This window comes from Ambystoma mexicanum, unplaced genomic scaffold, assembly GCF_040938575.1.
Source record: "Ambystoma mexicanum isolate Mex_15411 unplaced genomic scaffold, UKY_AmexF1_1 Mex_scaf20, whole genome shotgun sequence".
In the NCBI taxonomy this organism is placed as follows: Eukaryota; Metazoa; Chordata; class Amphibia; order Caudata; family Ambystomatidae; genus Ambystoma; species Ambystoma mexicanum.
The window spans coordinates 2,359,033-2,386,707 of record NW_027182434.1 but is presented as its reverse complement, the minus strand read 5'-3'; the positions used below and the strand labels follow the sequence as shown (position 1 = coordinate 2,386,707).

Below are 27,675 nucleotides of genomic sequence, written 5' to 3'. Positions count from 1 at the left end.
GGGGACTCAATAAAGTGGACCGGCCGCCTAATGTAAGCAATTGTGCACAAATATTGTACGATGACTAGCGTTGCCGGTGCTTTTTTCTTAAAGAGTCAGTTCTTGGCACCCATTCCCTACTTGACTCAGCCTAATCTTCAAGAATATTTGTCAAGAACTAAAAAAAATCCAGAAACGGTTTAACCTCCCCGTCGGGGAATTGAACCCCGGTCTCCCGCGTGACAGGCGGGGATACTGACCACTATACTAACGAGGAGACGTGAGGGCATGAAATGAACAGCTGCTGATGTCTGCACAGCATCCAGCGACCACCTAGCTGGCCTAGGGGGGTCTCATTTTCCCCCGTCAAACGGCTTGCCCGATCTAAGGCTAATTTCTTTCTTTTTATCGGCACCAGGCTTAAAACTCAGTTTAAGGCGATAGTTCCGGGCTATGTTTGACTCCAGAGTTGAATCTGTCATCCCGCATTTCCTCAGCAAATCAAGCTACCCATCTCAAGTCTCATGAGCTGAGGACGGCAAAGTCCCTGTGGGCTTAGGACAGTCAAAGAAACCCCTGGGCTGCATGCTAAGCCCCTTTTCGGCTTCACTTTCCGAATCCTGCCCTAGCTTGCGATTAGTTTTTTTCTCACTTCTTGCCCCCATCTCCCACCTTGCCTCATGGTCTCCCCTCCTCTGCGCACCTGACAGTTTGCCTGCCCTTCCACTGCCTGTCTCCAGACTTTCCAAGGAGAAAAGGCAAAGCACTAAAGCGGGCCGGGCAACGGGTCAAGTTCCGCTTTCGGCGACTAGCAGGGAGGTAGCGTGGCCGAGCGGTCTAAGGCGCTGGATTAAGGCTCCAGTCTCTTCGGAGGCGTGGGTTCAAATCCCACCGCTGCCACTTTTCCTGGCCTTGCATTTTAAAGAAGAACGTAACGTTGACCTCTTCCTTCATTAGTGCCACCTCTGTCGCAATGAGCAAGCGGATGGTATGCCACACCCTGCAGGAAAAAGGTTTCGCTTCTGACGTCTTGCTTTTCTGGACATCCAGTCTCAAGTTTCCCATCTGGAACGGCGCTCCCTGCTGCTTTGTGAAGGCTTGCTGCAAGAGCCTTCGAAACCCAGGAGCTCTTGCGTTGAGCTGTGACGCGTCCTGGGAAGACCTCCCGTTGCAGCGGAATGAGCCCCACTTCCAGGGCGTGCTGGTAGCAAATTTCCCACAGCCCACAGGGAGCAAACGATCCCAGGTGTGATGTATCACCAGGAGAGGCTGAGATGAGAGTAGGGGTTCACGCGTGTGCCCGGACCGAGGTTAATGATGGGATTAGAGCTAGGGTTAGATGCAGGGAAAGAGTGAGAGTTATAATTAGGGATAAAGCTAACAGGTGATCATTACTCGTCATGTAACATGATACAAAGGGTCAGAAGAGGAACTGATTCAGGGTTACAATTTGGACTTCGCAGACAACAGGAGCACTAAATGGTGCTGAGGGGGACTCAATAAAGTGGACCGGCCGCCTAATGTAAGCAATTGTGCACAAATATTGTACGATGACTAGCGTTGCCGGTGCTTTTTTCTTAAAGAGTCAGTTCTTGGCACCCATTCCCTACTTGACTCAGCCTAATCTTCAAGAATATTTGTCAAGAACTAAAAAAAATCCAGAAACGGTTTAACCTCCCCGTCGGGGAATTGAACCCCGGTCTCCCACGTGACAGTCGGGGATACTGACCACTATACTAACGAGGAGACGTGAGGGCATGAAATGAACAGCTGCTGATGTCTGCACAGCATCCAGCGACCACCTAGCTGGCCTAGGGGGGTCTCATTTTCCCCCGTCAAACGGCTTGCCCGATCTAAGGCTAATTTCTTTCTTTTTATCGGCACCAGGCTTAAAACTCAGTTTAAGGCGATAGTTCCGGGCTATGTTTGACTCCAGAGTTGAATCTGTCATCCCGCATTTCCTCAGCAAATCAAGCTACCCATCTCAAGTCTCATGAGCTGAGGACGGCAAAGTCCCTGTGGGCTTAGGACAGTCAAAGAAACCCCTGGGCTGCATGCTAAGCCCCTTTTCGGCTTCACTTTCCGAATCCTGCCCTAGCTTGCGATTAGTTTTTTTCTCACTTCTTGCCCCCATCTCCCACCTTGCCTCATGGTCTCCCCTCCTCTGCGCACCTGACAGTTTGCCTGCCCTTCCACTGCCTGTCTCCAGACTTTCCAAGGAGAAAAGGCAAAGCACTAAAGCGGGCCGGGCAACGGGTCAAGTTCCGCTTTCGGCGACTAGCAGGGAGGTAGCGTGGCCGAGCGGTCTAAGGCGCTGGATTAAGGCTCCAGTCTCTTCGGAGGCGTGGGTTCAAATCCCACCGCTGCCACTTTTCCTGGCCTTGCATTTTAAAGAAGAACGTAACGTTGACCTCTTCCTTCATTAGTGCCACCTCTGTCGCAATGAGCAAGCGGATGGTATGCCACACCCTGCAGGAAAAAGGTTTCGCTTCTGACGTCTTGCTTTTCTGGACATCCAGTCTCAAGTTTCCCATCTGGAACGGCGCTCCCTGCTGCTTTGTGAAGGCTTGCTGCAAGAGCCTTCGAAACCCAGGAGCTCTTGCGTTGAGCTGTGACGCGTCCTGGGAAGACCTCCCGTTGCAGCGGAATGAGCCCCACTTCCAGGGCGTGCTGGTAGCAAATTTCCCACAGCCCACAGGGAGCAAACGATCCCAGGTGTGATGTATCACCAGGAGAGGCTGAGATGAGAGTAGGGGTTCACGCGTGTGCCCGGACCGAGGTTAATGATGGGATTAGAGCTAGGGTTAGATGCAGGGAAAGAGTGAGAGTTATAATTAGGGATAAAGCTAACAGGTGATCATTACTCGTCATGTAACATGATACAAAGGGTCAGAAGAGGAACTGATTCAGGGTTACAATTTGGACTTCGCAGACAACAGGAGCACTAAATGGTGCTGAGGGGGACTCAATAAAGTGGACCGGCCGCCTAATGTAAGCAATTGTGCACAAATATTGTACGATGACTAGCGTTGCCGGTGCTTTTTTCTTAAAGAGTCAGTTCTTGGCACCCATTCCCTACTTGACTCAGCCTAATCTTCAAGAATATTTGTCAAGAACTAAAAAAAATCCAGAAAAGGTTTAACCTCCCCGTCGGGGAATTGAACCCCGGTCTCGATACTGACCACTATACTAACGAGGAGACGTGAGGGCATGAAATGAACAGCTGCTGATGTCTGCACAGCATCCAGCGACCACCTAGCTGGCCTAGGGGGGTCTCATTTTCCCCCGTCAAACGGCTTGCCCGATCTAAGGCTAATTTCTTTCTTTTTATCGGCACCAGGCTTAAAACTCAGTTTAAGGCGATAGTTCCGGGCTATGTTTGACTCCAGAGTTGAATCTGTCATCCCGCATTTCCTCAGCAAATCAAGCTACCCATCTCAAGTCTCATGAGCTGAGGACGGCAAAGTCCCTGTGGGCTTAGGACAGTCAAAGAAACCCCTGGGCTGCATGCTAAGCCCCTTTTCGGCTTCACTTTCCGAATCCTGCCCTAGCTTGCGATTAGTTTTTTTCTCACTTCTTGCCCCCATCTCCCACCTTGCCTCATGGTCTCCCCTCCTCTGCGCACCTGACAGTTTGCCTGCCCTTCCACTGCCTGTCTCCAGACTTTCCAAGGAGAAAAGGCAAAGCACTAAAGCGGGCCGGGCAACGGGTCAAGTTCCGCTTTCGGCGACTAGCAGGGAGGTAGCGTGGCCGAGCGGTCTAAGGCGCTGGATTAAGGCTCCAGTCTCTTCGGAGGCGTGGGTTCAAATCCCACCGCTGCCACTTTTCCTGGCCTTGCATTTTAAAGAAGAACGTAACGTTGACCTCTTCCTTCATTAGTGCCACCTCTGTCGCAATGAGCAAGCGGATGGTATGCCACACCCTGCAGGAAAAAGGTTTCGCTTCTGACGTCTTGCTTTTCTGGACATCCAGTCTCAAGTTTCCCATCTGGAACGGCGCTCCCTGCTGCTTTGTGAAGGCTTGCTGCAAGAGCCTTCGAAACCCAGGAGCTCTTGCGTTGAGCTGTGACGCGTCCTGGGAAGACCTCCCGTTGCAGCGGAATGAGCCCCACTTCCAGGGCGTGCTGGTAGCAAATTTCCCACAGCCCACAGGGAGCAAACGATCCCAGGTGTGATGTATCACCAGGAGAGGCTGAGATGAGAGTAGGGGTTCACGCGTGTGCCCGGACCGAGGTTAATGATGGGATTAGAGCTAGGGTTAGATGCAGGGAAAGAGTGAGAGTTATAATTAGGGATAAAGCTAACAGGTGATCATTACTCGTCATGTAACATGATACAAAGGGTCAGAAGAGGAACTGATTCAGGGTTACAATTTGGACTTCGCAGACAACAGGAGCACTAAATGGTGCTGAGGGGGACTCAATAAAGTGGACCGGCCGCCTAATGTAAGCAATTGTGCACAAATATTGTACGATGACTAGCGTTGCCGGTGCTTTTTTCTTAAAGAGTCAGTTCTTGGCACCCATTCCCTACTTGACTCAGCCTAATCTTCAAGAATATTTGTCAAGAACTAAAAAAAATCCAGAAACGGTTTAACCTCCCCGTCGGGGAATTGAACCCCGGTCTCCCACGTGGGATACTGACCACTATACTAACGAGGAGACGTGAGGGCATGAAATGAACAGCTGCTGATGTCTGCACAGCATCCAGCGACCACCTAGCTGGCCTAGGGGGGTCTCATTTTCCCCCGTCAAACGGCTTGCCCGATCTAAGGCTAATTTCTTTCTTTTTATCGGCACCAGGCTTAAAACTCAGTTTAAGGCGATAGTTCCGGGCTATGTTTGACTCCAGAGTTGAATCTGTCATCCCGCATTTCCTCAGCAAATCAAGCTACCCATCTCAAGTCTCATGAGCTGAGGACGGCAAAGTCCCTGTGGGCTTAGGACAGTCAAAGAAACCCCTGGGCTGCATGCTAAGCCCCTTTTCGGCTTCACTTTCCGAATCCTGCCCTAGCTTGCGATTAGTTTTTTTCTCACTTCTTGCCCCCATCTCCCACCTTGCCTCATGGTCTCCCCTCCTCTGCGCACCTGACAGTTTGCCTGCCCTTCCACTGCCTGTCTCCAGACTTTCCAAGGAGAAAAGGCAAAGCACTAAAGCGGGCCGGGCAACGGGTCAAGTTCCGCTTTCGGCGACTAGCAGGGAGGTAGCGTGGCCGAGCGGTCTAAGGCGCTGGATTAAGGCTCCAGTCTCTTCGGAGGCGTGGGTTCAAATCCCACCGCTGCCACTTTTCCTGGCCTTGCATTTTAAAGAAGAACGTAACGTTGACCTCTTCCTTCATTAGTGCCACCTCTGTCGCAATGAGCAAGCGGATGGTATGCCACACCCAGCAGGAAAAAGGTTTCGCTTCTGACGTCTTGCTTTTCTGGACATCCAGTCTCAAGTTTCCCATCTGGAACGGCGCTCCCTGCTGCTTTGTGAAGGCTTGCTGCAAGAGCCTTCGAAACCCAGGAGCTCTTGCGTTGAGCTGTGACGCGTCCTGGGAAGACCTCCCGTTGCAGCGGAATGAGCCCCACTTCCAGGGCGTGCTGGTAGCAAATTTCCCACAGCCCACAGGGAGCAAACGATCCCAGGTGTGATGTATCACCAGGAGAGGCTGAGATGAGAGTAGGGGTTCACGCGTGTGCCCGGACCGAGGTTAATGATGGGATTAGAGCTAGGGTTAGATGCAGGGAAAGAGTGAGAGTTATAATTAGGGATAAAGCTAACAGGTGATCATTACTCGTCATGTAACATGATACAAAGGGTCAGAAGAGGAACTGATTCAGGGTTACAATTTGGACTTCGCAGACAACAGGAGCACTAAATGGTGCTGAGGGGGACTCAATAAAGTGGACCGGCCGCCTAATGTAAGCAATTGTGCACAAATATTGTACGATGACTAGCGTTGCCGGTGCTTTTTTCTTAAAGAGTCAGTTCTTGGCACCCATTCCCTACTTGACTCAGCCTAATCTTCAAGAATATTTGTCAAGAACTAAAAAAAATCCAGAAACGGTTTAACCTCCCCGTCGGGGAATTGAACCCCGGTCTCCCGCGTGACAGGCGGGGATACTGACCACTATACTAACGAGGAGACGTGAGGGCATGAAATGAACAGCTGCTGATGTCTGCACAGCATCCAGCGACCACCTAGCTGGCCTAGGGGGGTCTCATTTTCCCCCGTCAAACGGCTTGCCCGATCTAAGGCTAATTTCTTTCTTTTTATCGGCACCAGGCTTAAAACTCAGTTTAAGGCGATAGTTCCGGGCTATGTTTGACTCCAGAGTTGAATCTGTCATCCCGCATTTCCTCAGCAAATCAAGCTACCCATCTCAAGTCTCATGAGCTGAGGACGGCAAAGTCCCTGTGGGCTTAGGACAGTCAAAGAAACCCCTGGGCTGCATGCTAAGCCCCTTTTCGGCTTCACTTTCCGAATCCTGCCCTAGCTTGCGATTAGTTTTTTTCTCACTTCTTGCCCCCATCTCCCACCTTGCCTCATGGTCTCCCCTCCTCTGCGCACCTGACAGTTTGCCTGCCCTTCCACTGCCTGTCTCCAGACTTTCCAAGGAGAAAAGGCAAAGCACTAAAGCGGGCCGGGCAACGGGTCAAGTTCCGCTTTCGGCGACTAGCCGGGAGGTAGCGTGGCCGAGCGGTTTAAGGCGCTGGATTAAGGCTCCAGTCTCTTCGGAGGCGTGGGTTCAAATCCCACCGCTGCCACTTTTCCTGGCCTTGCATTTTAAAGAAGAACGTAACGTTGACCTCTTCCTTCATTAGTGCCACCTCTGTCGCAATGAGCAAGCGGATGGTATGCCACACCCTGCAGGAAAAAGGTTTCGCTTCTGACGTCTTGCTTTTCTGGACATCCAGTCTCAAGTTTCCCATCTGGAACGGCGCTCCCTGCTGCTTTGTGAAGGCTTGCTGCAAGAGCCTTCGAAACCCAGGAGCTCTTGCGTTGAGCTGTGACGCGTCCTGGGAAGACCTCCCGTTGCAGCGGAATGAGCCCCACTTCCAGGGCGTGCTGGTAGCAAATTTCCCACAGCCCACAGGGAGCAAACGATCCCAGGTGTGATGTATCACCAGGAGAGGCTGAGATGAGAGTAGGGGTTCACGCGTGTGCCCGGACCGAGGTTAATGATGGGATTAGAGCTAGGGTTAGATGCAGGGAAAGAGTGAGAGTTATAATTAGGGATAAAGCTAACAGGCGATCATTACTCGTCATGTAACATGATACAAAGGGTCAGAAGAGGAACTGATTCAGGGTTACAATTTGGACTTCGCAGACAACAGGAGCACTAAATGGTGCTGAGGGGGACTCAATAAAGTGGACCGGCCGCCTAATGTAAGCAATTGTGCACAAATATTGTACGATGACTAGCGTTGCCGGTGCTTTTTTCTTAAAGAGTCAGTTCTTGGCACCCATTCCCTACTTGACTCAGCCTAATCTTCAAGAATATTTGTCAAGAACTAAAAAAAATCCAGAAACGGTTTAACCTCCCCGTCGGGGAATTGAACCCCGGTCTCCCGCGTGACAGGCGGGGATACTGACCACTATACTAACGAGGAGACGTGAGGGCATGAAATGAACAGCTGCTGATGTCTGCACAGCATCCAGCGACCACCTAGCTGGCCTAGGGGGGTCTCATTTTCCCCCGTCAAACGGCTTGCCCGATCTAAGGCTAATTTCTTTCTTTTTATCGGCACCAGGCTTAAAACTCAGTTTAAGGCGATAGTTCCGGGCTATGTTTGACTCCAGAGTTGAATCTGTCATCCCGCATTTCCTCAGCAAATCAAGCTACCCATCTCAAGTCTCATGAGCTGAGGACGGCAAAGTCCCTGTGGGCTTAGGACAGTCAAAGAAACCCCTGGGCTGCATGCTAAGCCCCTTTTCGGCTTCACTTTCCGAATCCTGCCCTAGCTTGTGATTAGTTTTTTTCTCACTTCTTGCCCCCATCTCCCACCTTGCCTCATGGTCTCCCCTCCTCTGCGCACCTGACAGTTTGCCTGCCCTTCCACTGCCTGTCTCCAGACTTTCCAAGGAGAAAAGGCAAAGCACTAAAGCGGGCCGGGCAACGGGTCAAGTTCTGCTTTCGGCGACTAGCAGGGAGGTAGCGTGGCCGAGCGGTCTAAGGCGCTGGATTAAGGCTCCAGTCTCTTCGGAGGCGTGGGTTCAAATCCCACCGCTGCCACTTTTCCTGGCCTTGCATTTTAAAGAAGAACGTAACGTTGACCTCTTCCTTCATTAGTGCCACCTCTGTCGCAATGAGCAAGCGGATGGTATGCCACACCCTGCAGGAAAAAGGTTTCGCTTCTGACGTCTTGCTTTTCTGGACATCCAGTCTCAAGTTTCCCATCTGGAACGGCGCTCCCTGCTGCTTTGTGAAGGCTTGCTGCAAGAGCCTTCGAAACCCAGGAGCTCTTGCGTTGAGCTGTGACGCGTCCTGGGAAGACCTCCCGTTGCAGCGGAATGAGCCCCACTTCCAGGGCGTGCTGGTAGCAAATTTCCCACAGCCCACAGGGAGCAAACGATCCCAGGTGTGATGTATCACCAGGAGAGGCTGAGATGAGAGTAGGGGTTCACGCGTGTGCCCGGACCGAGGTTAATGATGGGATTAGAGCTAGGGTTAGATGCAGGGAAAGAGTGAGAGTTATAATTAGGGATAAAGCTAACAGGTGATCATTACTCGTCATGTAACATGATACAAAGGGTCAGAAGAGGAACTGATTCAGGGTTACAATTTGGACTTCGCAGACAACAGGAGCACTAAATGGTGCTGAGGGGGACTCAATAAAGTGGACCGGCCGCCTAATGTAAGCAATTGTGCACAAATATTGTACGATGACTAGCGTTGCCGGTGCTTTTTTCTTAAAGAGTCAGTTCTTGGCACCCATTCCCTACTTGACTCAGCCTAATCTTCAAGAATATTTGTCAAGAACTAAAAAAAATCCAGAAACGGTTTAACCTCCCCGTCGGGGAATTGAACCCCGGTCTCCCGCGTGACAGGCGGGGATACTGACCACTATACTAACGAGGAGACGTGAGGGCATGAAATGAACAGCTGCTGATGTCTGCACAGCATCCAGCGACCACCTAGCTGGCCTAGGGGGGTCTCATTTTCCCCCGTCAAACGGCTTGCCCGATCTAAGGCTAATTTCTTTCTTTTTATCGGCACCAGGCTTAAAACTCAGTTTAAGGCGATAGTTCCGGGCTATGTTTGACTCCAGAGTTGAATCTGTCATCCCGCATTTCCTCAGCAAATCAAGCTACCCATCTCAAGTCTCATGAGCTGAGGACGGCAAAGTCCCTGTGGGCTTAGGACAGTCAAAGAAACCCCTGGGCTGCATGCTAAGCCCCTTTTCGGCTTCACTTTCCGAATCCTGCCCTAGCTTGCGATTAGTTTTTTTCTCACTTCTTGCCCCCATCTCCCACCTTGCCTCATGGTCTCCCCTCCTCTGCGCACCTGACAGTTTGCCTGCCCTTCCACTGCCTGTCTCCAGACTTTCCAAGGAGAAAAGGCAAAGCACTAAAGCGGGCCGGGCAACGGGTCAAGTTCCGCTTTCGGCGACTAGCAGGGAGGTAGCGTGGCCGAGCGGTCTAAGGCGCTGGATTAAGGCTCCAGTCTCTTCGGAGGCGTGGGTTCAAATCCCACCGCTGCCACTTTTCCTGGCCTTGCATTTTAAAGAAGAACGTAACGTTGACCTCTTCCTTCATTAGTGCCACCTCTGTCGCAATGAGCAAGCGGATGGTATGCCACACCCTGCAGGAAAAAGGTTTCGCTTCTGACGTCTTGCTTTTCTGGACATCCAGTCTCAAGTTTCCCATCTGGAACGGCGCTCCCTGCTGCTTTGTGAAGGCTTGCTGCAAGAGCCTTCGAAACCCAGGAGCTCTTGCGTTGAGCTGTGACGCGTCCTGGGAAGACCTCCCGTTGCAGCGGAATGAGCCCCACTTCCAGGGCGTGCTGGTAGCAAATTTCCCACAGCCCACAGGGAGCAAACGATCCCAGGTGTGATGTATCACCAGGAGAGGCTGAGATGAGAGTAGGGGTTCACGCGTGTGCCCGGACCGAGGTTAATGATGGGATTAGAGCTAGGGTTAGATGCAGGGAAAGAGTGAGAGTTATAATTAGGGATAAAGCTAACAGGTGATCATTACTCGTCATGTAACATGATACAAAGGGTCAGAAGAGGAACTGATTCAGGGTTACAATTTGGACTTCGCAGACAACAGGAGCACTAAATGGTGCTGAGGGGGACTCAATAAAGTGGACCGGCCGCCTAATGTAAGCAATTGTGCACAAATATTGTACGATGACTAGCGTTGCCGGTGCTTTTTTCTTAAAGAGTCAGTTCTTGGCACCCATTCCCTACTTGACTCAGCCTAATCTTCAAGAATATTTGTCAAGAACTAAAAAAAATCCAGAAAAGGTTTAACCGCCCCGTCGGTCTCCCGCGTGACAGGCGGGGATACTGACCACTATACTAACGAGGAGACGTGAGGGCATGAAATGAACAGCTGCTGATGTCTGCACAGCATCCAGCGACCACCTAGCTGGCCTAGGGGGGTCTCATTTTCCCCCGTCAAACGGCTTGCCCGATCTAAGGCTAATTTCTTTCTTTTTATCGGCACCAGGCTTAAAACTCAGTTTAAGGCGATAGTTCCGGGCTATGTTTGACTCCAGAGTTGAATCTGTCATCCCGCATTTCCTCAGCAAATCAAGCTACCCATCTCAAGTCTCATGAGCTGAGGACGGCAAAGTCCCTGTGGGCTTAGGACAGTCAAAGAAACCCCTGGGCTGCATGCTAAGCCCCTTTTCGGCTTCACTTTCCGAATCCTGCCCTAGCTTGCGATTAGTTTTTTTCTCACTTCTTGCCCCCATCTCCCACCTTGCCTCATGGTCTCCCCTCCTCTGCGCACCTGACAGTTTGCCTGCCCTTCCACTGCCTGTCTCCAGACTTTCCAAGGAGAAAAGGCAAAGCACTAAAGCGGGCCGGGCAACGGGTCAAGTTCCGCTTTCGGCGACTAGCAGGGAGGTAGCGTGGCCGAGCGGTCTAAGGCGCTGGATTAAGGCTCCAGTCTCTTCGGAGGCGTGGGTTCAAATCCCACCGCTGCCACTTTTCCTGGCCTTGCATTTTAAAGAAGAACGTAACGTTGACCTCTTCCTTCATTAGTGCCACCTCTGTCGCAATGAGCAAGCGGATGGTATGCCACACCCTGCAGGAAAAAGGTTTCGCTTCTGACGTCTTGCTTTTCTGGACATCCAGTCTCAAGTTTCCCATCTGGAACGGCGCTCCCTGCTGCTTTGTGAAGGCTTGCTGCAAGAGCCTTCGAAACCCAGGAGCTCTTGCGTTGAGCTGTGACGCGTCCTGGGAAGACCTCCCGTTGCAGCGGAATGAGCCCCACTTCCAGGGCGTGCTGGTAGCAAATTTCCCACAGCCCACAGGGAGCAAACGATCCCAGGTGTGATGTATCACCAGGAGAGGCTGAGATGAGAGTAGGGGTTCACGCGTGTGCCCGGACCGAGGTTAATGATGGGATTAGAGCTAGGGTTAGATGCAGGGAAAGAGTGAGAGTTATAATTAGGGATAAAGCTAACAGGTGATCATTACTCGTCATGTAACATGATACAAAGGGTCAGAAGAGGAACTGATTCAGGGTTACAATTTGGACTTCGCAGACAACAGGAGCACTAAATGGTGCTGAGGGGGACTCAATAAAGTGGACCGGCCGCCTAATGTAAGCAATTGTGCACAAATATTGTACGATGACTAGCGTTGCCGGTGCTTTTTTCTTAAAGAGTCAGTTCTTGGCACCCATTCCCTACTTGACTCAGCCTAATCTTCAAGAATATTTGTCAAGAACTAAAAAAAATCCAGAAACGGTTTAACCTCCTCGTCGGGGAATTGAACCCCGGTCTCCCGCGTGACAGGCGGGGATACTGACCACTATACTAACGAGGAGACGTGAGGGCATGAAATGAACAGCTGCTGATGTCTGCACAGCATCCAGCGACCACCTAGCTGGCCTAGGGGGGTCTCATTTTCCCCCGTCAAACGGCTTGCCCGATCTAAGGCTAATTTCTTTCTTTTTATCGGCACCAGGCTTAAAACTCAGTTTAAGGCGATAGTTCCGGGCTATGTTTGACTCCAGAGTTGAATCTGTCATCCCGCATTTCCTCAGCAAATCAAGCTACCCATCTCAAGTCTCATGAGCTGAGGACGGCAAAGTCCCTGTGGGCTTAGGACAGTCAAAGAAACCCCTGGGCTGCATGCTAAGCCCCTTTTCGGCTTCACTTTCCGAATCCTGCCCTAGCTTGCGATTAGTTTTTTTCTCACTTCTTGCCCCCATCTCCCACCTTGCCTCATGGTCTCCCCTCCTCTGCGCACCTGACAGTTTGCCTGCCCTTCCACTGCCTGTCTCCAGACTTTCCAAGGAGAAAAGGCAAAGCACTAAAGCGGGCCGGGCAACGGGTCAAGTTCCGCTTTCGGCGACTAGCAGGGAGGTAGCGTGGCCGAGCGGTCTAAGGCGCTGGATTAAGGCTCCAGTCTCTTCGGAGGCGTGGGTTCAAATCCCACCGCTGCCACTTTTCCTGGCCTTGCATTTTAAAGAAGAACGTAACGTTGACCTCTTCCTTCATTAGTGCCACCTCTGTCGCAATGAGCAAGCGGATGGTATGCCACACCCTGCAGGAAAAAGGTTTCGCTTCTGACGTCTTGCTTTTCTGGACATCCAGTCTCAAGTTTCCCATCTGGAACGGCGCTCCCTGCTGCTTTGTGAAGGCTTGCTGCAAGAGCCTTCGAAACCCAGGAGCTCTTGCGTTGAGCTGTGACGCGTCCTGGGAAGACCTCCCGTTGCAGCGGAATGAGCCCCACTTCCAGGGCGTGCTGGTAGCAAATTTCCCACAGCCCACAGGGAGCAAACGATCCCAGGTGTGATGTATCACCAGGAGAGGCTGAGATGAGAGTAGGGGTTCACGCGTGTGCCCGGACCGAGGTTAATGATGGGATTAGAGCTAGGGTTAGATGCAGGGAAAGAGTGAGAGTTATAATTAGGGATAAAGCTAACAGGTGATCATTACTCGTCATGTAACATGATACAAAGGGTCAGAAGAGGAACTGATTCAGGGTTACAATTTGGACTTCGCAGACAACAGGAGCACTAAATGGTGCTGAGGGGGACTCAATAAAGTGGACCGGCCGCCTAATGTAAGCAATTGTGCACAAATATTGTACGATGACTAGCGTTGCCGGTGCTTTTTTCTTAAAGAGTCAGTTCTTGGCACCCATTCCCTACTTGACTCAGCCTAATCTTCAAGAATATTTGTCAAGAACTAAAAAAAATCCAGAAACGGTTTAACCTCCCCGTCGGGGAATTGAACCCCGGTCTCCCGCGTGACAGGCGGGGATACTGACCACTATACTAACGAGGAGACGTGAGGGCATGAAATGAACAGCTGCTGATGTCTGCACAGCATCCAGCGACCACCTAGCTGGCCTAGGGGGGTCTCATTTTCCCCCGTCAAACGGCTTGCCCGATCTAAGGCTAATTTCTTTCTTTTTATCGGCACCAGGCTTAAAACTCAGTTTAAGGCGATAGTTCCGGGCTATGTTTGACTCCAGAGTTGAATCTGTCATCCCGCATTTCCTCAGCAAATCAAGCTACCCATCTCAAGTCTCATGAGCTGAGGACGGCAAAGTCCCTGTGGGCTTAGGACAGTCAAAGAAACCCCTGGGCTGCATGCTAAGCCCCTTTTCGGCTTCACTTTCCGAATCCTGCCCTAGCTTGCGATTAGTTTTTTTCTCACTTCTTGCCCCCATCTCCCACCTTGCCTCATGGTCTCCCCTCCTCTGCGCACCTGACAGTTTGCCTGCCCTTCCACTGCCTGTCTCCAGACTTTCCAAGGAGAAAAGGCAAAGCACTAAAGCGGGCCGGGCAACGGGTCAAGTTCCGCTTTCGGCGACTAGCAGGGAGGTAGCGTGGCCGAGCGGTCTAAGGCGCTGGATTAAGGCTCCAGTCTCTTCGGAGGCGTGGGTTCAAATCCCACCGCTGCCACTTTTCCTGGCCTTGCATTTTAAAGAAGAACGTAACGTTGACCTCTTCCTTCATTAGTGCCACCTCTGTCGCAATGAGCAAGCGGATGGTATGCCACACCCTGCAGGAAAAAGGTTTCGCTTCTGACGTCTTGCTTTTCTGGACATCCAGTCTCAAGTTTCCCATCTGGAACGGCGCTCCCTGCTGCTTTGTGAAGGCTTGCTGCAAGAGCCTTCGAAACCCAGGAGCTCTTGCGTTGAGCTGTGACGCGTCCTGGGAAGACCTCCCGTTGCAGCGGAATGAGCCCCACTTCCAGGGCGTGCTGGTAGCAAATTTCCCACAGCCCACAGGGAGCAAACGATCCCAGGTGTGATGTATCACCAGGAGAGGCTGAGATGAGAGTAGGGGTTCACGCGTGTGCCCGGACCGAGGTTAATGATGGGATTAGAGCTAGGGTTAGATGCAGGGAAAGAGTGAGAGTTATAATTAGGGATAAAGCTAACAGGTGATCATTACTCGTCATGTAACATGATACAAAGGGTCAGAAGAGGAACTGATTCAGGGTTACAATTTGGACTTCGCAGACAACAGGAGCACTAAATGGTGCTGAGGGGGACTCAATAAAGTGGACCGGCCGCCTAATGTAAGCAATTGTGCACAAATATTGTACGATGACTAGCGTTGCCGGTGCTTTTTTCTTAAAGAGTCAGTTCTTGGCACCCATTCCCTACTTGACTCAGCCTAATCTTCAAGAATATTTGTCAAGAACTAAAAAAAATCCAGAAACGGTTTAACCTCCCCGTCGGGGAATTGAACCCCGGTCTCCCGCGTGACAGGCGGGGATACTGACCACTATACTAACGAGGAGACGTGAGGGCATGAAATGAACAGCTGCTGATGTCTGCACAGCATCCAGCGACCACCTAGCTGGCCTAGGGGGGTCTCATTTTCCCCCGTCAAACGGCTTGCCCGATCTAAGGCTAATTTCTTTCTTTTTATCGGCACCAGGCTTAAAACTCAGTTTAAGGCGATAGTTCCGGGCTATGTTTGACTCCAGAGTTGAATCTGTCATCCCGCATTTCCTCAGCAAATCAAGCTACCCATCTCAAGTCTCATGAGCTGAGGACGGCAAAGTCCCTGTGGGCTTAGGACAGTCAAAGAAACCCCTGGGCTGCATGCTAAGCCCCTTTTCGGCTTCACTTTCCGAATCCTGCCCTAGCTTGCGATTAGTTTTTTTCTCACTTCTTGCCCCCATCTCCCACCTTGCCTCATGGTCTCCCCTCCTCTGCGCACCTGACAGTTTGCCTGCCCTTCCACTGCCTGTCTCCAGACTTTCCAAGGAGAAAAGGCAAAGCACTAAAGCGGGCCGGGCAACGGGTCAAGTTCCGCTTTCGGCGACTAGCAGGGAGGTAGCGTGGCCGAGCGGTCTAAGGCGCTGGATTAAGGCTCCAGTCTCTTCGGAGGCGTGGGTTCAAATCCCACCGCTGCCACTTTTCCTGGCCTTGCATTTTAAAGAAGAACGTAACGTTGACCTCTTCCTTCATTAGTGCCACCTCTGTCGCAATGAGCAAGCGGATGGTATGCCACACCCTGCAGGAAAAAGGTTTCGCTTCTGACGTCTTGCTTTTCTGGACATCCAGTCTCAAGTTTCCCATCTGGAACGGCGCTCCCTGCTGCTTTGTGAAGGCTTGCTGCAAGAGCCTTCGAAACCCAGGAGCTCTTGCGTTGAGCTGTGACGCGTCCTGGGAAGACCTCCCGTTGCAGCGGAATGAGCCCCACTTCCAGGGCGTGCTGGTAGCAAATTTCCCACAGCCCACAGGGAGCAAACGATCCCAGGTGTGATGTATCACCAGGAGAGGCTGAGATGAGAGTAGGGGTTCACGCGTGTGCCCGGACCGAGGTTAATGATGGGATTAGAGCTAGGGTTAGATGCAGGGAAAGAGTGAGAGTTATAATTAGGGATAAAGCTAACAGGTGATCATTACTCGTCATGTAACATGATACAAAGGGTCAGAAGAGGAACTGATTCAGGGTTACAATTTGGACTTCGCAGACAACAGGAGCACTAAATGGTGCTGAGGGGGACTCAATAAAGTGGACCGGCCGCCTAATGTAAGCAATTGTGCACAAATATTGTACGATGACTAGCGTTGCCGGTGCTTTTTTCTTAAAGAGTCAGTTCTTGGCACCCATTCCCTACTTGACTCAGCCTAATCTTCAAGAATATTTGTCAAGAACTAAAAAAAATCCAGAAACGGTTTAACCTCCCCGTCGGGGAATTGAACCCCGGTCTCCCGCGTGACAGGCGGGGATACTGACCACTATACTAACGAGGAGACGTGAGGGCATGAAATGAACAGCTGCTGATGTCTGCACAGCATCCAGCGACCACCTAGCTGGCCTAGGGGGGTCTCATTTTCCCCCGTCAAACGGCTTGCCCGATCTAAGGCTAATTTCTTTCTTTTTATCGGCACCAGGCTTAAAACTCAGTTTAAGGCGATAGTTCCGGGCTATGTTTGACTCCAGAGTTGAATCTGTCATCCCGCATTTCCTCAGCAAATCAAGCTACCTATCTCAAGTCTCATGAGCTGAGGACGGCAAAGTCCCTGTGGGCTTAGGACAGTCAAAGAAACCCCTGGGCTGCATGCTAAGCCCCTTTTCGGCTTCACTTTCCGAATCCTGCCCTAGCTTGCGATTAGTTTTTTTCTCACTTCTTGCCCCCATCTCCCACCTTGCCTCATGGTCTCCCCTCCTCTGCGCACCTGACAGTTTGCCTGCCCTTCCACTGCCTGTCTCCAGACTTTCCAAGGAGAAAAGGCAAAGCACTAAAGCGGGCCGGGCAACGGGTCAAGTTCCGCTTTCGGCGACTAGCAGGGAGGTAGCGTGGCCGAGCGGTCTAAGGCGCTGGATTAAGGCTCCAGTCTCTTCGGAGGCGTGGGTTCAAATCCCACCGCTGCCACTTTTCCTGGCCTTGCATTTTAAAGAAGAACGTAACGTTGACCTCTTCCTTCATTAGTGCCACCTCTGTCGCAATGAGCAAGCGGATGGTATGCCACACCCTGCAGGAAAAAGGTTTCGCTTCTGACGTCTTGCTTTTCTGGACATCCAGTCTCAAGTTTCCCATCTGGAACGGCGCTCCCTGCTGCTTTGTGAAGGCTTGCTGCAAGAGCCTTCGAAACCCAGGAGCTCTTGCGTTGAGCTGTGACGCGTCCTGGGAAGACCTCCCGTTGCAGCGGAATGAGCCCCACTTCCAGGGCGTGCTGGTAGCAAATTTCCCACAGCCCACAGGGAGCAAACGATCCCAGGTGTGATGTATCACCAGGAGAGGCTGAGATGAGAGTAGGGGTTCACGCGTGTGCCCGGACCGAGGTTAATGATGGGATTAGAGCTAGGGTTAGATGCAGGGAAAGAGTGAGAGTTATAATTAGGGATAAAGCTAACAGGTGATCATTACTCGTCATGTAACATGATACAAAGGGTCAGAAGAGGAACTGATTCAGGGTTACAATTTGGACTTCGCAGACAACAGGAGCACTAAATGGTGCTGAGGGGGACTCAATAAAGTGGACCGGCCGCCTAATGTAAGCAATTGTGCACAAATATTGTACGATGACTAGCGTTGCCGGTGCTTTTTTCTTAAAGAGTCAGTTCTTGGCACCCATTCCCTACTTGACTCAGCCTAATCTTCAAGAATATTTGTCAAGAACTAAAAAAAATCCAGAAACGGTTTAACCTCCCCGTCGGGGAATTGAACCCCGGTCTCCCGCGTGACAGGCGGGGATACTGACCACTATACTAACGAGGAGACGTGAGGGCATGAAATGAACAGCTGCTGATGTCTGCACAGCATCCAGCGACCACCTAGCTGGCCTAGGGGGGTCTCATTTTCCCCCGTCAAACGGCTTGCCCGATCTAAGGCTAATTTCTTTCTTTTTATCGGCACCAGGCTTAAAACTCAGTTTAAGGCGATAGTTCCGGGCTATGTTTGACTCCAGAGTTGAATCTGTCATCCCGCATTTCCTCAGCAAATCAAGCTACCCATCTCAAGTCTCATGAGCTGAGGACGGCAAAGTCCCTGTGGGCTTAGGACAGTCAAAGAAACCCCTGGGCTGCATGCTAAGCCCCTTTTCGGCTTCACTTTCCGAATCCTGCCCTAGCTTGCGATTAGTTTTTTTCTCACTTCTTGCCCCCATCTCCCACCTTGCCTCATGGTCTCCCCTCCTCTGCGCACCTGACAGTTTGCCTGCCCTTCCACTGCCTGTCTCCAGACTTTCCAAGGAGAAAAGGCAAAGCACTAAAGCGGGCCGGGCAACGGGTCAAGTTCCGCTTTCGGCGACTAGCAGGGAGGTAGCGTGGCCGAGCGGTCTAAGGCGCTGGATTAAGGCTCCAGTCTCTTCGGAGGCGTGGGTTCAAATCCCACCGCTGCCACTTTTCCTGGCCTTGCATTTTAAAGAAGAACGTAACGTTGACCTCTTCCTTCATTAGTGCCACCTCTGTCGCAATGAGCAAGCGGATGGTATGCCACACCCTGCAGGAAAAAGGTTTCGCTTCTGACGTCTTGCTTTTCTGGACATCCAGTCTCAAGTTTCCCATCTGGAACGGCGCTCCCTGCTGCTTTGTGAAGGCTTGCTGCAAGAGCCTTCGAAACCCAGGAGCTCTTGCGTTGAGCTGTGACGCGTCCTGGGAAGACCTCCCGTTGCAGCGGAATGAGCCCCACTTCCAGGGCGTGCTGGTAGCAAATTTCCCACAGCCCACAGGGAGCAAACGATCCCAGGTGTGATGTATCACCAGGAGAGGCTGAGATGAGAGTAGGGGTTCACGCGTGTGCCCGGACCGAGGTTAATGATGGGATTAGAGCTAGGGTTAGATGCAGGGAAAGAGTGAGAGTTATAATTAGGGATAAAGCTAACAGGTGATCATTACTCGTCATGTAACATGATACAAAGGGTCAGAAGAGGAACTGATTCAGGGTTACAATTTGGACTTCGCAGACAACAGGAGCACTAAATGGTGCTGAGGGGGACTCAATAAAGTGGACCGGCCGCCTAATGTAAGCAATTGTGCACAAATATTGTACGATGACTAGCGTTGCCGGTGCTTTTTTCTTAAAGAGTCAGTTCTTGGCACCCATTCCCTACTTGACTCAGCCTAATCTTCAAGAATATTTGTCAAGAACTAAAAAAAATCCAGAAACGGTTTAACCTCCCCGTCGGGGAATTGAACCCCGGTCTCCCGCGTGACAGGCGGGGATACTGACCACTATACTAACGAGGAGACGTGAGGGCATGAAATGAACAGCTGCTGATGTCTGCACAGCATCCAGCGACCACCTAGCTGGCCTAGGGGGGTCTCATTTTCCCCCGTCAAACGGCTTGCCCGATCTAAGGCTAATTTCTTTCTTTTTATCGGCACCAGGCTTAAAACTCAGTTTAAGGCGATAGTTCCGGGCTATGTTTGACTCCAGAGTTGAATCTGTCATCCCGCATTTCCTCAGCAAATCAAGCTACCCATCTCAAGTCTCATGAGCTGAGGACGGCAAAGTCCCTGTGGGCTTAGGACAGTCAAAGAAACCCCTGGGCTGCATGCTAAGCCCCTTTTCGGCTTCACTTTCCGAATCCTGCCTTGCTTGCGATTAGTTTTTTTCTCACTTCTTGCCCCCATCTCCCACCTTGCCTCATGGTCTCCCCTCCTCTGCGCACCTGACAGTTTGCCTGCCCTTCCACTGCCTGTCTCCAGACTTTCCAAGGAGAAAAGGCAAAGCACTAAAGCGGGCCGGGCAACGGGTCAAGTTCCGCTTTCGGCGACTAGCCGGGAGGTAGCGTGGCCGAGCGGTCTAAGGCGCTGGATTAAGGCTCCAGTCTCTTCGGAGGCGTGGGTTCAAATCCCACCGCTGCCACTTTTCCTGGCCTTGCATTTTAAAGAAGAACGTAACGTTGACCTCTTCCTTCATTAGTGCCACCTCTGTCGCAATGAGCAAGCGGATGGTATGCCACACCCTGCAGGAAAAAGGTTTCGCTTCTGACGTCTTGCTTTTCTGGACATCCAGTCTCAAGTTTCCCATCTGGAACGGCGCTCCCTGCTGCTTTGTGAAGGCTTGCTGCAAGAGCCTTCGAAACCCAGGAGCTCTTGCGTTGAGCTGTGACGCGTCCTGGGAAGACCTCCCGTTGCAGCGGAATGAGCCCCACTTCCAGGGCGTGCTGGTAGCAAATTTCCCACAGCCCACAGGGAGCAAACGATCCCAGGTGTGATGTATCACCAGGAGAGGCTGAGATGAGAGTAGGGGTTCACGCGTGTGCCCGGACCGAGGTTAATGATGGGATTAGAGCTAGGGTTAGATGCAGGGAAAGAGTGAGAGTTATAATTAGGGATAAAGCTAACAGGTGATCATTACTCGTCATGTAACATGATACAAAGGGTCAGAAGAGGAACTGATTCAGGGTTACAATTTGGACTTCGCAGACAACAGGAGCACTAAATGGTGCTGAGGGGGACTCAATAAAGTGGACCGGCCGCCTAATGTAAGCAATTGTGCACAAATATTGTACGATGACTAGCGTTGCCGGTGCTTTTTTCTTAAAGAGTCAGTTCTTGGCACCCATTCCCTACTTGACTCAGCCTAATCTTCAAGAATATTTGTCAAGAACTAAAAAAAATCCAGAAACGGTTTAACCTCCCCGTCGGGGAATTGAACCCCGGTCTCCCGCGTGACAGGCGGGGATACTGACCACTATACTAACGAGGAGACGTGAGGGCATGAAATGAACAGCTGCTGATGTCTGCACAGCATCCAGCGACCACCTAGCTGGCCTAGGGGGGTCTCATTTTCCCCCGTCAAACGGCTTGCCCGATCTAAGGCTAATTTCTTTCTTTTTATCGGCACCAGGCTTAAAACTCAGTTTAAGGCGATAGTTCCGGGCTATGTTTGACTCCAGAGTTGAATCTGTCATCCCGCATTTCCTCAGCAAATCAAGCTACCCATCTCAAGTCTCATGAACTGAGGACGGCAAAGTCCCTGTGGGCTTAGGACAGTCAAAGAAACCCCTGGGCTGCATGCTAAGCCCCTTTTCGGCTTCACTTTCCGAATCCTGCCCTAGCTTGCGATTAGTTTTTTTCTCACTTCTTGCCCCCATCTCCCACCTTGCCTCATGGTCTCCCCTCCTCTGCGCACCTGACAGTTTGCCTGCCCTTCCACTGCCTGTCTCCTGACTTTCCAAGGAGAAAAGGCAAAGCACTAAAGCTGGCCGGGCAACGGGTCAAGTTCCGCTTTCGGCGACTAGCAGGGAGGTAGCGTGGCCGAGCGGTCTAAGGCGCTGGATTAAGGCTCCAGTCTCTTCGGAGGCGTGGGTTCAAATCCCACCGCTGCCACTTTTCCTGGCCTTGCATTTTAAAGAAGAACGTAACGTTGACCTCTTCCTTCATTAGTGCCACCTCTGTCGCAATGAGCAAGCGGATGGTATGCCACACCCTGCAGGAAAAAGGTTTCGCTTCTGACGTCTTGCTTTTCTGGACATCCAGTCTCAAGTTTCCCATCTGGAACGGCGCTCCCTGCTGCTTTGTGAAGGCTTGCTGCAAGAGCCTTCGAAACCCAGGAGCTCTTGCGTTGAGCTGTGACGCGTCCTGGGAAGACCTCCCGTTGCAGCGGAATGAGCCCCACTTCCAGGGCGTGCTGGTAGCAAATTTCCCACAGCCCACAGGGAGCAAACGATCCCAGGTGTGATGTATCACCAGGAGAGGCTGAGATGAGAGTAGGGGTTCACGCGTGTGCCCGGACCGAGGTTAATGATGGGATTAGAGCTAGGGTTAGATGCAGGGAAAGAGTGAGAGTTATAATTAGGGATAAAGCTAACAGGTGATCATTACTCGTCATGTAACATGATACAAAGGGTCAGAAGAGGAACTGATTCAGGGTTACAATTTGGACTTCGCAGACAACAGGAGCACTAAATGGTGCTGAGGGGGACTCAATAAAGTGGACCGGCCGCCTAATGTAAGCAATTGTGCACAAATATTGTACGATGACTAGCGTTGCCGGTGCTTTTTTCTTAAAGAGTCAGTTCTTGGCACCCATTCCCTACTTGACTCAGCCTAATCTTCAAGAATATTTGTCAAGAACTAAAAAAAATCCAGAAAAGGTTTAACCTCCCCGTCGGGGAATTGAACCCCGGTCTCCCGCGTGACAGGCGGGGATACTGACCACTATACTAACGAGGAGACGTGAGGGCATGAAATGAACAGCTGCTGATGTCTGCACAGCATCCAGCGACCACCTAGCTGGCCTAGGGGGGTCTCATTTTTCCCCGTCAAACGGCTTGCCCGATCTAAGGCTAATTTCTTTCTTTTTATCGGCACCAGGCTTAAAACTCAGTTTAAGGCGATAGTTCCGGGCTATGTTTGACTCCAGAGTTGAATCTGTCATCCCGCATTTCCTCAGCAAATCAAGCTACCCATCTCAAGTCTCATGAGCTGAGGACGGCAAAGTCCCTGTGGGCTTAGGACAGTCAAAGAAACCCCTGGGCTGCATGCTAAGCCCCTTTTCGGCTTCACTTTCCGAATCCTGCCCTAGCTTGCGATTAGTTTTTTTCTCACTTCTTGCCCCCATCTCCCACCTTGCCTCATGGTCTCCCCTCCTCTGCGCACCTGACAGTTTGCCTGCCCTTCCACTGCCTGTCTCCAGACTTTCCAAGGAGAAAAGGCAAAGCACTAAAGCGGGCCGGGCAACGGGTCAAGTTCCGCTTTCGGCGACTAGCAGGGAGGTAGCGTGGCCGAGCGGTCTAAGGCGCTGGATTAAGGCTCCAGTCTCTTCGGAGGCGTGGGTTCAAATCCCACCGCTGCCACTTTTCCTGGCCTTGCATTTTAAAGAAGAACGTAACGTTGACCTCTTCCTTCATTAGTGCCACCTCTGTCGCAATGAGCAAGCGGATGGTATGCCACACCCTGCAGGAAAAAGGTTTCGCTTCTGACGTCTTGCTTTTCTGGACATCCAGTCTCAAGTTTCCCATCTGGAACGGCGCTCCCTGCTGCTTTGTGAAGGCTTGCTGCAAGAGCCTTCGAAACCCAGGAGCTCTTGCGTTGAGCTGTGACGCGTCCTGGGAAGACCTCCCGTTGCAGCGGAATGAGCCCCACTTCCAGGGCGTGCTGGTAGCAAATTTCCCACAGCCCACAGGGAGCAAACGATCCCAGGTGTGATGTATCACCAGGAGAGGCTGAGATGAGAGTAGGGGTTCACGCGTGTGCCCGGACCGAGGTTAATGATGGGATTAGAGCTAGGGTTAGATGCAGGGAAAGAGTGAGAGTTATAATTAGGGATAAAGCTAACAGGTGATCATTACTCGTCATGTAACATGATACAAAGGGTCAGAAGAGGAACTGATTCAGGGTTACAATTTGGACTTCGCAGACAACAGGAGCACTAAATGGTGCTGAGGGGGACTCAATAAAGTGGACCGGCCGCCTAATGTAAGCAATTGTGCACAAATATTGTACGATGACTAGCGTTGCCGGTGCTTTTTTCTTAAAGAGTCAGTTCTTGGCACCCATTCCCTACTTGACTCAGCCTAATCTTCAAGAATATTTGTCAAGAACTAAAAAAAATCCAGAAACGGTTTAACCTCCCCGTCGACCCCGGTCTCCCGCGTGACAGGCGGGGATACTGACCACTATACTAACGAGGAGACGTGAGGGCATGAAATGAACAGCTGCTGATGTCTGCACAGCATCCAGCGACCACCTAGCTGGCCTAGGGGGGTCTCATTTTCCCCCGTCAAACGGCTTGCCCGATCTAAGGCTAATTTCTTTCTTTTTATCGGCACCAGGCTTAAAACTCAGTTTAAGGCGATAGTTCCGGGCTATGTTTGACTCCAGAGTTGAATCTGTCATCCCGCATTTCCTCAGCAAATCAAGCTACCCATCTCAAGTCTCATGAGCTGAGGACGGCAAAGTCCCTGTGGGCTTAGGACAGTCAAAGAAACCCCTGGGCTGCATGCTAAGCCCCTTTTCGGCTTCACTTTCCGAATCCTGCCCTAGCTTGCGATTAGTTTTTTTCTCACTTCTTGCCCCCATCTCCCACCTTGCCTCATGGTCTCCCCTCCTCTGCGCACCTGACAGTTTGCCTGCCCTTCCACTGCCTGTCTCCAGACTTTCCAAGGAGAAAAGGCAAAGCACTAAAGCGGGCCGGGCAACGGGTCAAGTTCCGCTTTCGGCGACTAGCAGGGAGGTAGCGTGGCCGAGCGGTCTAAGGCGCTGGATTAAGGCTCCAGTCTCTTCGGAGGCGTGGGTTCAAATCCCACCGCTGCCACTTTTCCTGGCCTTGCATTTTAAAGAAGAACGTAACGTTGACCTCTTCCTTCATTAGTGCCACCTCTGTCGCAATGAGCAAGCGGATGGTATGCCACACCCTGCAGGAAAAAGGTTTCGCTTCTGACGTCTTGCTTTTCTGGACATCCAGTCTCAAGTTTCCCATCTGGAACGGCGCTCCCTGCTGCTTTGTGAAGGCTTGCTGCAAGAGCCTTCGAAACCCAGGAGCTCTTGCGTTGAGCTGTGACGCGTCCTGGGAAGACCTCCCGTTGCAGCGGAATGAGCCCCACTTCCAGGGCGTGCTGGTAGCAAATTTCCCACAGCCCACAGGGAGCAAACGATCCCAGGTGTGATGTATCACCAGGAGAGGCTGAGATGAGAGTAGGGGTTCACGCGTGTGCCCGGACCGAGGTTAATGATGGGATTAGAGCTAGGGTTAGATGCAGGGAAAGAGTGAGAGTTATAATTAGGGATAAAGCTAACAGGTGATCATTACTCGTCATGTAACATGATACAAAGGGTCAGAAGAGGAACTGATTCAGGGTTACAATTTGGACTTCGCAGACAACAGGAGCACTAAATGGTGCTGAGGGGGACTCAATAAAGTGGACCGGCCGCCTAATGTAAGCAATTGTGCACAAATATTGTACGATGACTAGCGTTGCCGGTGCTTTTTTCTTAAAGAGTCAGTTCTTGGCACCCATTCCCTACTTGACTCAGCCTAATCTTCAAGAATATTTGTCAAGAACTAAAAAAAATCCAGAAACGGTTTAACCTCCCCGTCGGGGAATTGAACCCCGGTCTCCCGCGTGACAGGCGGGGATACTGACCACTATACTAACGAGGAGACGTGAGGGCATGAAATGAACAGCTGCTGATGTCTGCACAGCATCCAGCGACCACCTAGCTGGCCTAGGGGGGTCTCATTTTCCCCCGTCAAACGGCTTGCCCGATCTAAGGCTAATTTCTTTCTTTTTATCGGCACCAGGCTTAAAACTCAGTTTAAGGCGATAGTTCCGGGCTATGTTTGACTCCAGAGTTGAATCTGTCATCCCGCATTTCCTCAGCAAATCAAGCTACCCATCTCAAGTCTCATGAGCTGAGGACGGCAAAGTCCCTGTGGGCTTAGGACAGTCAAAGAAACCCCTGGGCTGCATGCTAAGCCCCTTTTCGGCTTCACTTTCCGAATCCTGCCCTAGCTTGCGATTAGTTTTTTTCTCACTTCTTGCCCCCATCTCCCACCTTGCCTCATGGTCTCCCCTCCTCTGCGCACCTGACAGTTTGCCTGCCCTTCCACTGCCTGTCTCCAGACTTTCCAAGGAGAAAAGGCAAAGCACTAAAGCTGGCCGGGCAACGGGTCAAGTTCCGCTTTCGGCGACTAGCAGGGAGGTAGCGTGGCCGAGCGGTCTAAGGCGCTGGATTAAGGCTCCAGTCTCTTCGGAGGCGTGGGTTCAAATCCCACCGCTGCCACTTTTCCTGGCCTTGCATTTTAAAGAAGAACGTAACGTTGACCTCTTCCTTCATTAGTGCCACCTCTGTCGCAATGAGCAAGCGGATGGTATGCCACACCCTGCAGGAAAAAGGTTTCGCTTCTGACGTCTTGCTTTTCTGGACATCCAGTCTCAAGTTTCCCATCTGGAACGGCGCTCCCTGCTGCTTTGTGAAGGCTTGCTGCAAGAGCCTTCGAAACCCAGGAGCTCTTGCGTTGAGCTGTGACGCGTCCTGGGAAGACCTCCCGTTGCAGCGGAATGAGCCCCACTTCCAGGGCGTGCTGGTAGCAAATTTCCCACAGCCCACAGGGAGCAAACGATCCCAGGTGTGATGTATCACCAGGAGAGGCTGAGATGAGAGTAGGGGTTCACGCGTGTGCCCGGACCGAGGTTAATGATGGGATTAGAGCTAGGGTTAGATGCAGGGAAAGAGTGAGAGTTATAATTAGGGATAAAGCTAACAGGTGATCATTACTCGTCATGTAACATGATACAAAGGGTCAGAAGAGGAACTGATTCAGGGTTACAATTTGGACTTCGCAGACAACAGGAGCACTAAATGGTGCTGAGGGGGACTCAATAAAGTGGACCGGCCGCCTAATGTAAGCAATTGTGCACAAATATTGTACGATGACTAGCGTTGCCGGTGCTTTTTTCTTAAAGAGTCAGTTCTTGGCACCCATTCCCTACTTGACTCAGCCTAATCTTCAAGAATATTTGTCAAGAACTAAAAAAAATCCAGAAACGGTTTAACCTCCCCGTCGGGGAATTGAACCCCGGTCTCCCGCGTGACAGGCGGGGATACTGACCACTATACTAACGAGGAGACGTGAGGGCATGAAATGAACAGCTGCTGATGTCTGCACAGCATCCAGCGACCACCTAGCTGGCCTAGGGGGGTCTCATTTTCCCCCGTCAAACGGCTTGCCCGATCTAAGGCTAATTTCTTTCTTTTTATCGGCACCAGGCTTAAAACTCAGTTTAAGGCGATAGTTCCGGGCTATGTTTGACTCCAGAGTTGAATCTGTCATCCCGCATTTCCTCAGCAAATCAAGCTACCCATCTCAAGTCTCATGAGCTGAGGACGGCAAAGTCCCTGTGGGCTTAGGACAGTCAAAGAAACCCCTGGGCTGCATGCTAAGCCCCTTTTCGGCTTCACTTTCCGAATCCTGCCCTAGCTTGCGATTAGTTTTTTTCTCACTTCTTGCCCCCATCTCCCACCTTGCCTCATGGTCTCCCCTCCTCTGCGCACCTGACAGTTTGCCTGCCCTTCCACTGCCTGTCTCCAGACTTTCCAAGGAGAAAAGGCAAAGCACTAAAGCGGGCCGGGCAACGGGTCAAGTTCCGCTTTCGGCGACTAGCAGGGAGGTAGCGTGGCCGAGCGGTCTAAGGCGCTGGATTAAGGCTCCAGTCTCTTCGGAGGCGTGGGTTCAAATCCCACCGCTGCCACTTTTCCTGGCCTTGCATTTTAAAGAAGAACGTAACGTTGACCTCTTCCTTCATTAGTGCCACCTCTGTCGCAATGAGCAAGCGGATGGTATGCCACACCCTGCAGGAAAAAGGTTTCGCTTCTGACGTCTTGCTTTTCTGGACATCCAGTCTCAAGTTTCCCATCTGGAACGGCGCTCCCTGCTGCTTTGTGAAGGCTTGCTGCAAGAGCCTTCGAAACCCAGGAGCTCTTGCGTTGAGCTGTGACGCGTCCTGGGAAGACCTCCCGTTGCAGCGGAATGAGCCCCACTTCCAGGGCGTGCTGGTAGCAAATTTCCCACAGCCCACAGGGAGCAAACGATCCCAGGTGTGATGTATCACCAGGAGAGGCTGAGATGAGAGTAGGGGTTCACGCGTGTGCCCG

At 51.6% G+C, this 27,675-nt stretch overlaps 33 non-coding genes across 33 annotated transcripts; 19 read left to right on the top strand and 14 right to left on the bottom strand.

Annotated features, from left to right (window-relative positions):
• Positions 1-184: 184 nt before the first annotated feature.
• Positions 185-256, bottom strand: TRNAD-GUC (transfer RNA aspartic acid (anticodon GUC)). The gene has a single exon. It is a non-coding gene; the product is annotated as a tRNA-Asp (tRNA).
• A 541-nt stretch (positions 257-797) lies between these two features.
• TRNAL-AAG (transfer RNA leucine (anticodon AAG)) lies at positions 798-879 on the top strand. The gene has a single exon. It is a non-coding gene; the product is annotated as a tRNA-Leu (tRNA).
• Positions 880-2,266: 1,387 nt separating this feature from the next.
• Positions 2,267-2,348, top strand: TRNAL-AAG (transfer RNA leucine (anticodon AAG)). The gene has a single exon. It is a non-coding gene; the product is annotated as a tRNA-Leu (tRNA).
• Positions 2,349-3,719: 1,371 nt separating this feature from the next.
• TRNAL-AAG (transfer RNA leucine (anticodon AAG)) lies at positions 3,720-3,801 on the top strand. Its single transcript has one exon. It is a non-coding gene; the product is annotated as a tRNA-Leu (tRNA).
• A 1,379-nt stretch (positions 3,802-5,180) lies between these two features.
• Positions 5,181-5,262, top strand: TRNAL-AAG (transfer RNA leucine (anticodon AAG)). The gene has a single exon. It is a non-coding gene; the product is annotated as a tRNA-Leu (tRNA).
• A 774-nt stretch (positions 5,263-6,036) lies between these two features.
• Positions 6,037-6,108, bottom strand: TRNAD-GUC (transfer RNA aspartic acid (anticodon GUC)). Its single transcript has one exon. It is a non-coding gene; the product is annotated as a tRNA-Asp (tRNA).
• Positions 6,109-6,649: 541 nt separating this feature from the next.
• On the top strand, positions 6,650-6,731 carry TRNAL-AAG (transfer RNA leucine (anticodon AAG)). The gene has a single exon. It is a non-coding gene; the product is annotated as a tRNA-Leu (tRNA).
• Positions 6,732-7,505: 774 nt separating this feature from the next.
• TRNAD-GUC (transfer RNA aspartic acid (anticodon GUC)) lies at positions 7,506-7,577 on the bottom strand. The gene has a single exon. It is a non-coding gene; the product is annotated as a tRNA-Asp (tRNA).
• A 541-nt stretch (positions 7,578-8,118) lies between these two features.
• Positions 8,119-8,200, top strand: TRNAL-AAG (transfer RNA leucine (anticodon AAG)). The gene has a single exon. It is a non-coding gene; the product is annotated as a tRNA-Leu (tRNA).
• Positions 8,201-8,974: 774 nt separating this feature from the next.
• On the bottom strand, positions 8,975-9,046 carry TRNAD-GUC (transfer RNA aspartic acid (anticodon GUC)). Its single transcript has one exon. It is a non-coding gene; the product is annotated as a tRNA-Asp (tRNA).
• A 541-nt stretch (positions 9,047-9,587) lies between these two features.
• Positions 9,588-9,669, top strand: TRNAL-AAG (transfer RNA leucine (anticodon AAG)). The gene has a single exon. It is a non-coding gene; the product is annotated as a tRNA-Leu (tRNA).
• Positions 9,670-11,041: 1,372 nt separating this feature from the next.
• Positions 11,042-11,123, top strand: TRNAL-AAG (transfer RNA leucine (anticodon AAG)). The gene has a single exon. It is a non-coding gene; the product is annotated as a tRNA-Leu (tRNA).
• A 774-nt stretch (positions 11,124-11,897) lies between these two features.
• TRNAD-GUC (transfer RNA aspartic acid (anticodon GUC)) lies at positions 11,898-11,969 on the bottom strand. The gene has a single exon. It is a non-coding gene; the product is annotated as a tRNA-Asp (tRNA).
• Positions 11,970-12,510: 541 nt separating this feature from the next.
• TRNAL-AAG (transfer RNA leucine (anticodon AAG)) lies at positions 12,511-12,592 on the top strand. The gene has a single exon. It is a non-coding gene; the product is annotated as a tRNA-Leu (tRNA).
• Positions 12,593-13,366: 774 nt separating this feature from the next.
• Positions 13,367-13,438, bottom strand: TRNAD-GUC (transfer RNA aspartic acid (anticodon GUC)). Its single transcript has one exon. It is a non-coding gene; the product is annotated as a tRNA-Asp (tRNA).
• A 541-nt stretch (positions 13,439-13,979) lies between these two features.
• Positions 13,980-14,061, top strand: TRNAL-AAG (transfer RNA leucine (anticodon AAG)). The gene has a single exon. It is a non-coding gene; the product is annotated as a tRNA-Leu (tRNA).
• A 774-nt stretch (positions 14,062-14,835) lies between these two features.
• Positions 14,836-14,907, bottom strand: TRNAD-GUC (transfer RNA aspartic acid (anticodon GUC)). Its single transcript has one exon. It is a non-coding gene; the product is annotated as a tRNA-Asp (tRNA).
• Positions 14,908-15,448: 541 nt separating this feature from the next.
• TRNAL-AAG (transfer RNA leucine (anticodon AAG)) lies at positions 15,449-15,530 on the top strand. Its single transcript has one exon. It is a non-coding gene; the product is annotated as a tRNA-Leu (tRNA).
• Positions 15,531-16,304: 774 nt separating this feature from the next.
• On the bottom strand, positions 16,305-16,376 carry TRNAD-GUC (transfer RNA aspartic acid (anticodon GUC)). Its single transcript has one exon. It is a non-coding gene; the product is annotated as a tRNA-Asp (tRNA).
• Positions 16,377-16,917: 541 nt separating this feature from the next.
• Positions 16,918-16,999, top strand: TRNAL-AAG (transfer RNA leucine (anticodon AAG)). Its single transcript has one exon. It is a non-coding gene; the product is annotated as a tRNA-Leu (tRNA).
• A 774-nt stretch (positions 17,000-17,773) lies between these two features.
• Positions 17,774-17,845, bottom strand: TRNAD-GUC (transfer RNA aspartic acid (anticodon GUC)). The gene has a single exon. It is a non-coding gene; the product is annotated as a tRNA-Asp (tRNA).
• Positions 17,846-18,386: 541 nt separating this feature from the next.
• On the top strand, positions 18,387-18,468 carry TRNAL-AAG (transfer RNA leucine (anticodon AAG)). Its single transcript has one exon. It is a non-coding gene; the product is annotated as a tRNA-Leu (tRNA).
• A 774-nt stretch (positions 18,469-19,242) lies between these two features.
• On the bottom strand, positions 19,243-19,314 carry TRNAD-GUC (transfer RNA aspartic acid (anticodon GUC)). The gene has a single exon. It is a non-coding gene; the product is annotated as a tRNA-Asp (tRNA).
• A 540-nt stretch (positions 19,315-19,854) lies between these two features.
• Positions 19,855-19,936, top strand: TRNAL-AAG (transfer RNA leucine (anticodon AAG)). Its single transcript has one exon. It is a non-coding gene; the product is annotated as a tRNA-Leu (tRNA).
• A 774-nt stretch (positions 19,937-20,710) lies between these two features.
• Positions 20,711-20,782, bottom strand: TRNAD-GUC (transfer RNA aspartic acid (anticodon GUC)). The gene has a single exon. It is a non-coding gene; the product is annotated as a tRNA-Asp (tRNA).
• Positions 20,783-21,323: 541 nt separating this feature from the next.
• On the top strand, positions 21,324-21,405 carry TRNAL-AAG (transfer RNA leucine (anticodon AAG)). Its single transcript has one exon. It is a non-coding gene; the product is annotated as a tRNA-Leu (tRNA).
• A 774-nt stretch (positions 21,406-22,179) lies between these two features.
• Positions 22,180-22,251, bottom strand: TRNAD-GUC (transfer RNA aspartic acid (anticodon GUC)). Its single transcript has one exon. It is a non-coding gene; the product is annotated as a tRNA-Asp (tRNA).
• A 541-nt stretch (positions 22,252-22,792) lies between these two features.
• Positions 22,793-22,874, top strand: TRNAL-AAG (transfer RNA leucine (anticodon AAG)). The gene has a single exon. It is a non-coding gene; the product is annotated as a tRNA-Leu (tRNA).
• A 1,378-nt stretch (positions 22,875-24,252) lies between these two features.
• On the top strand, positions 24,253-24,334 carry TRNAL-AAG (transfer RNA leucine (anticodon AAG)). Its single transcript has one exon. It is a non-coding gene; the product is annotated as a tRNA-Leu (tRNA).
• A 774-nt stretch (positions 24,335-25,108) lies between these two features.
• TRNAD-GUC (transfer RNA aspartic acid (anticodon GUC)) lies at positions 25,109-25,180 on the bottom strand. Its single transcript has one exon. It is a non-coding gene; the product is annotated as a tRNA-Asp (tRNA).
• Positions 25,181-25,721: 541 nt separating this feature from the next.
• TRNAL-AAG (transfer RNA leucine (anticodon AAG)) lies at positions 25,722-25,803 on the top strand. The gene has a single exon. It is a non-coding gene; the product is annotated as a tRNA-Leu (tRNA).
• Positions 25,804-26,577: 774 nt separating this feature from the next.
• TRNAD-GUC (transfer RNA aspartic acid (anticodon GUC)) lies at positions 26,578-26,649 on the bottom strand. Its single transcript has one exon. It is a non-coding gene; the product is annotated as a tRNA-Asp (tRNA).
• A 541-nt stretch (positions 26,650-27,190) lies between these two features.
• Positions 27,191-27,272, top strand: TRNAL-AAG (transfer RNA leucine (anticodon AAG)). The gene has a single exon. It is a non-coding gene; the product is annotated as a tRNA-Leu (tRNA).
• The last annotated feature ends 403 nt before the right edge of the window (positions 27,273-27,675 follow it).